Source organism: Vipera ursinii (assembly GCF_947247035.1).
Source record: "Vipera ursinii genome assembly, chromosome: 4".
Classification (NCBI taxonomy): Eukaryota; Metazoa; Chordata; class Lepidosauria; order Squamata; family Viperidae; genus Vipera; species Vipera ursinii.
In genome coordinates, this window is record NC_139514.1 from 84,810,300 (window position 1) to 84,816,299 (window position 6,000).

The window sequence follows — 6,000 nt, forward strand, 5'->3', positions numbered from 1 at the left end:
TTAATTTAGTTTGCATGTGGCAATAGAAATAAGCTTTTTTCCTCCTCAGCGGATCGGTGCGGTGAAGAGGCTGGGCTTCCTTCGGGGGGCCTTTCATTCCTGTACAAGGGGGAAGGGGAACTCTCTGTGCTTTTGTGTGTGTGTGTGTGTGGCCCATCTGCAAAGCTGCCGAGGAAGAAGCGGGATACTGGTTGGGTGGGGGAGCGGCAAAAGCGGGGGGGGGGAGAGAGAGAGAAACGGCTCCGCCTTTGGTTCCCCCTCCTAAAGCACAGGGGCGCTAGAGAAAGTTTGGAGTTGGGTAAGGAAGCGCAAAATTCAGGAAGGAAAGCGGGGCGGCGGGCGAACGGGAGACCTGCCGACGTTTGGGGAGGTTTGGGGAGGTGCGCGCCGGGGAAAAGGCTGGGAGAGGAGGGGGTCCGGGCTGGGGGGGAGGGATGGGGTGGGGGAGAAGGAGGCTTCCCGGGCTGGGGGGGGAAGCAGAAGCGAGGGATCAGGACTCCTCCCGCTTGGCTGCTGCCGCCGCCGCTCCTACGGCCACAGCCGCCTGCTCTCTCGGCTGGTTGCTTTCTGCTTCTCTCCCCTGCCCTGCCCCCCCGCCTGCCCTCCTTCCTGCCTTCCTCCCCTCCGCCTCGCCTTCCCCGCTCCCGCGTTTTCCCTCTCCCCGCCTCGGATTCGGGGTGATTCCCCGGGAGAGGGCGATGGGATTCCAGCAAGCTTTCAAGCCTTCTCGGCGGTCTCCGGCACGGCTCAGGAAGCGTTTCTGCGCCGCCCGGCCGGAGCCTTTGCCTCCTTCCCTCCCCCAAGCGAGGCGTCCTTTTTCAAGTTGCAAAACCAAGCGGGGTGAAGCGGGCTGTCGGGAAAGACATTCAGGAGGGTCACCCTGGAGAGGAGAGGGAGCGGGAGAAGGAGGAGGAGGAGGTGATCGACTCGCCCGACCCAGTCCGGGCCGGCCAGCCCCGTAACATCCGAGCTCGCACCGTGGGCGGAGAGGCAGGAAGCCAAGAGGAAGAAGACCGCCAGGAAGCTGCCTCTGCAGCCGCCGCCGCCTCCTCCTCCTCCGTCGCCGCCGCCTCTGTCTCTGCCGCTGCTAGGAAGGCTGCCGGTGCTGCGGCCGCCTCTGCCACTGCCTCCTCCGCCACCAGGGCCCGACCGGAGGTGTTGCCGCTGGAGGAGGAGGAGGCGGCAATGTCTTTCCCGACAGCCCGCTTCACCCCGCTTGGTTTTGCAACTTGAAAAAGGACGCCTCGCTTGGGGGAGGGAAGGAGGCAAAGGCTCCGGCCGGGCGGCGCAGAAACGCTTCCTGAGCCGTGCCGGAGACCGCCGAGAAGGCTTGAAAGCTTGCTGGAATCCCATCGCCCTCTCCCGGGGAATCACCCAGAATCCGAGGCGGGGAGAGGGAAAACGCGGGAGCGGGGAAGGCGAGGCGGAGGGGAGGAAGGCAGGAAGGAGGGCAGGCGGGGGGGCAGGGCAGGGGAGAGAAGCAGAAAGCAACCAGCCGAGAGAGCAGGTGGCGGCGGCCGTAGGAGTGGTGGCGGCGGCGGCAGCAGCCAAGCGGGAGGAGTCCTGATCCCTCGCTTCTGCTTCCCCCCCCAGCCCGGGAAGCCTCCTTCTCCCCCACCCCATCCCTCCCCCCCAGCCCGGACCCCCTCCTCTCCCAGCCTTTTCCCCGGCGCGCACCTCCCCAAACCTCCCCAAACGTCGGCAGGTCTCCCGTTCGCCCGCCGCCCCGCTTTCCTTCCTGAATTTTGCGCTTCCTTACCCAACTCCAAACTCTGCCGGCAGAGGCTCGATCTGCCGTTCTGCAAGCCTCCGCCGCTGGTTAATACCCTGTATTCAGCTCTGGGAAGTGGGAAGGAGGGGGAGTTTGGGGGGAGGGGGAGCTCCACGGTGCAAAAATAAAGCCCTGCCGCTCTTTGCGTTGCTTGCCCGACTGGCTGTCACGGGACCGCACGGATCGCCTCACTCCCACTGGCAGCTGATTCCTTCGAGTTTGGTCTCGAGCGATTTTGCATTTTCTCCAGTGCTGAAAGCCACTCGGGGAACTTGAGTTACCGGCTCCCCGATCGCTCCACCCTCCTCTTCGTTCCCTCTTCCCCTTCCGAAGGTTCCTCTCGCCGTCCGTGACTAAAGTCCCACTCCCACCCCCCGCGGCAGGTTGGATCCACCCCAACTATCTTGAGTACCTACAGCCCCGCGCTGCCCTCCCCTGAAATATCACATTGGCATAAATATTCAGACCCTTTGCAACATATGAAATTCTCTTGATTGTTGCCAACATGTTTCTACACCTTGATTGGAGTTGATCTATGGTAAATTAAATTGATTGGACATGATTTAGAAAGGCACACACCTCTCTATAAGAAGGCCTCACAGCCGACAATGCATACTGTAGCAGAGCAAAAGCCATGAGGTCAAAGGAACTGCCTGCAGAGCTCAGAGACAGGATTATTGCAAGGCACAGATCTGGGGAAGGCTACAATAAAATTTATGCTGCACTGAAGGTTCCTAAGGGCATAGTGGCCTCCATAATTCTCAAATGGAAGAAGTTGGGCACGACCAGGCTTCTTCCAAGAGCTGGTTGCCTGGTCAAACTGAGCAATCGGGGAGAAGGGCCTTAGGCAGAGAGGTGACCAAGAACCCAATGGTCACTCTGATTGAGCTCCAGAGATCCTGTGAGGAGATGGGACAGAATTCCAGAAGGACAACCATCACTGCAGCCCTCCACCAATCTGGGCTTTATGACAAGAATGGCTAAATGGAAGCCTCTCCTCAGTGAAAAATACATGAAAGCCCACTTGAAGTTTGCAAAAAAGCACCTGAAGGACTCTCAGACTATGAGGAACAACATTTTCTGGTCTGATGAAACCAATATTGAACTGTTTGGCTTCAATTCTAAACCTTATGTCTGAAGGAAACCAGGCACCGCTCATCATCTGCCCAATACCATCCCAACAGTGAAGCATGGTGACAGCAGCATCATGCTCTGGGATTGTTTTTCAGCATAGGAACTGGGAGACTGGTCAGGGTTGAGGGAAAGCTGAATGGAACAAAGTGCAGGGATATCCTCAATGAAAACCTGTTCCACAGTGCTTGGGACTTCAGACTGGGCCGAAGGTTCACTTTCCAACATGACAATGATCCTAAGCACACAGCCAAGACAACACAGGAGCCCATCCAGAGCCCTGACTTGAACCCTATTGAACATCTCTGGAGGAACCTGAAAATTGCTGTCCATGACGGTCACCATCCAACCTGACTGACCTTGAGATGATTTGCAAGGAAGAATGGCAGAAAATCCCCCAATCCAGGTGTGCAAAGCTTGTCACATCATATCCAAAAACACTTGAACCTGTCATTGCTGCCAAAGGTGCTTTAATAAAGTACTGAGTGAGGGTTCTAAACACTTATGCCAATGTGATATTTCAGTTTTTTTCTTTTTAATAAATGTACAGACATTTCTAAAATTCTGTTTACATTTAATTTACACTTATTATAGAGTACAATGAATTTCAACTACAGAATCAGACTGCAGCATGACAAAAGTGAAGGGGATCTGAATACTTTCTGAATGCACTGTACGTAAAGTGTATCTGTGTGTATATAAATAAAAATATATGATATATAAAAGGGAATAAAGGAACAAGTGACATTGTGCACTTCACAATATCATACAACTGACCTAGTTTTGAAATTTTTGTGACATCGCTATATGCCTAGGAATACTGGCCTTGAATACTGACAATGATCATATTGTCATTCAAATTGTTTATGCTGCTCTCTACCTCTTTGTTACTATTATTAAAATAATACCTGAATAATGTTATGGCCTAATTTAATAAGTTACATACTCCTACAAATAAAATTAATATAATATAGGCACTAGAAACTATTAGTAAGGTAAAGGTAAAGGTTCCCCCGCACATGCGTGCTAGTTGTTTCTGACTCTAGGGGCTGGTGCTCATCTCCGTTTCAAAGCCGAAGAGCCAGCGTTTGTCCGAGGACGACTCCATGGTCATGTGGCCGGCATGACTAGACGCCAAAGGCGCACGGAACGCTGTTACCTTCCCACCGTAGTGGTCCCTATTTTTCTACTTGCATTTTTACGTGCTTTCAAACTGCTAGGTTGGAAGAAGCTGGGACGAGTAACAGGCGCTCACTCTGTTACGCAGCACTCGGGATTCGACCCACCAAACTGCCGAGACCTTCTGATCGACAAGCTCAGCATCCTAACCCACTGAGCCACCACGTCCCTTTAGAAACTATTACACAGACATAATTATAAAAAAGTGCCAGTGTGGTCAATTAGGACTGGGCAACTACAAAATTTACTGGGTAACTTTGAGCTAATTGCCCAGGATAACTGAAAAAACAAAATATATAAATGCAACAAATAAATAGGCAGCTTTGTCACAGAGCTGCAAAAACATTAGGACAACTAACATTTTCAGACAGTGTAATCAAGCAAAGTAATGGATACCTTAAGTATTGTTTTAAATAAATCCTTTTAGCTACTTTTAGGTGAAAATGCAGAGCAAAAATAATCTAAATCCTGTGTACATAATTCACAAGTATTTTTCATTAAATAGTTTTACTGTTTATACCGATCTGAACTTTTGCTCTTGCACTTACAGAAAGTGACTCTCCACCACACCTATTTCTTCACATTTTTCCGTACCCAAGAACTTAATATAGCCGCTTTTTTGCGCCCGCGAGCGGAATTCCACCTCGGTTTTCCATACTTCACACAGATTTTATACAGATCCACAGCAACACCCTCTCCTAAACCTGCTTGTGTGGAAAGGGAAGGGGGTGACATCCCACAGGCAAGACTGCCATTTCCCAGGCTACACAACCACAAAAATAATCTCCTTTTGGAGGGGAAGTCCCACATGTCGCACAGTCGGACATACAGCAGACTCGGCGCCAGTCCGCCCTTCCTCTGAAGCACAGCAGCCGGAGAACAGCAGTCCCACGGCACGCGAGTTTTCCGCGCGCCCTCACTGGCAAGCAGACACGCAGCTCCCCCCCCCCCATAACCTCCGACCGTCCTCCCACTGCTTACTTCCCGCGTCTTCTCTTTCCTACCTGTATCTATCCGAACGCGTGAAAGAAGAAAAAAAAGAACCCGAACTGCCACATTTGTTGCATTTACTCCAAAGCCGATCCGCGGACGTTTCCCCGGCGAGCCCGAAGAGACTGCAGCGGCCAGGAGTACCACCCGGCCTATAGCACCCCCCCTTCCCCTCTGTCCCTCATATTTGCTACCCGCCCCGGTTGCATCCATCACCCGATGCTGTCATTCGGAGCAGATGCCCTGCAAGCTTCTCTCCAACCTCCGCCAAGTCATTCCAAGGCCTCCATAGCCAGCAACGCTCCCTCAGGTGAAAGCAAGCCCCCCCCCACACACACACACCACCACCACCACCACCACAGCCCGGAGCAGAAACAGCTACGCTCACCTTGGCCCGCAGAATCGCCGCTCCTGCACCGGGACTCCAGCGTGCGCAGTTGCAACGGAAACCTCGCTCGCAATGAACGTCGCCGTTAACCGAGAAACTACCTTCTGGATGCCGTGCAGGAGAAAAACCCCTCCCAGGGCAATAGTTGACTTCAGGCACCACGAGCCTCCCCGGCTAGGCTGGGAGTACCCGCCTCCCTTCACTTACTCGCGCTGCCGTTGGCCAAGACAAGCCGCAAAAGTCACCAATTAACAATCTTTGCTTGAATGGTCTTTTGCAACTGATGGCCTAAGAAGATGTCAGTCCCCAACCCAGGCCTTATATACAAGTCTCGCGAGCTTTCTTTTCGGTGGAGGTGCGGAGTTGTGGAAAAGAGTGGTTTTGCAAGTGGTGTTTGCTGCGTTCGCTTGCTCTTACTCTCACGTAAGAGTGCGTAAGACGGTACCGTTTCCTCGCTTTTAATTCCACCCCAGTATATACGCAAAAGGATATTTGGGGAACAGACCACAGCGCTAGCAAACATAACTACTAGTAATAGTTC

At 52.9% G+C, this 6,000-nt stretch overlaps 1 protein-coding gene across 4 annotated transcripts in view; it reads right to left on the bottom strand.

Moving 5' to 3' along the window:
- MGAT4A (alpha-1,3-mannosyl-glycoprotein 4-beta-N-acetylglucosaminyltransferase A) overlaps positions 1-5,679 on the bottom strand; it is a 94,936-nt gene extending 89,257 nt beyond the window's left edge. For 3 of the 4 annotated variants that reach the window (XM_083362480.1, XM_083362479.1, XM_083362482.1), the window contains exon 1: positions 5,460-5,632. The gene's annotated coding sequence lies outside the window, so the exon portion shown is untranslated. Of the gene's footprint in view, positions 1-5,459 lie in introns of all 4 variants that reach the window. The other variant, XM_083362481.1, reaches the window with a different exon arrangement.
- Between the last annotated feature and the right edge of the window lie 321 nt (positions 5,680-6,000).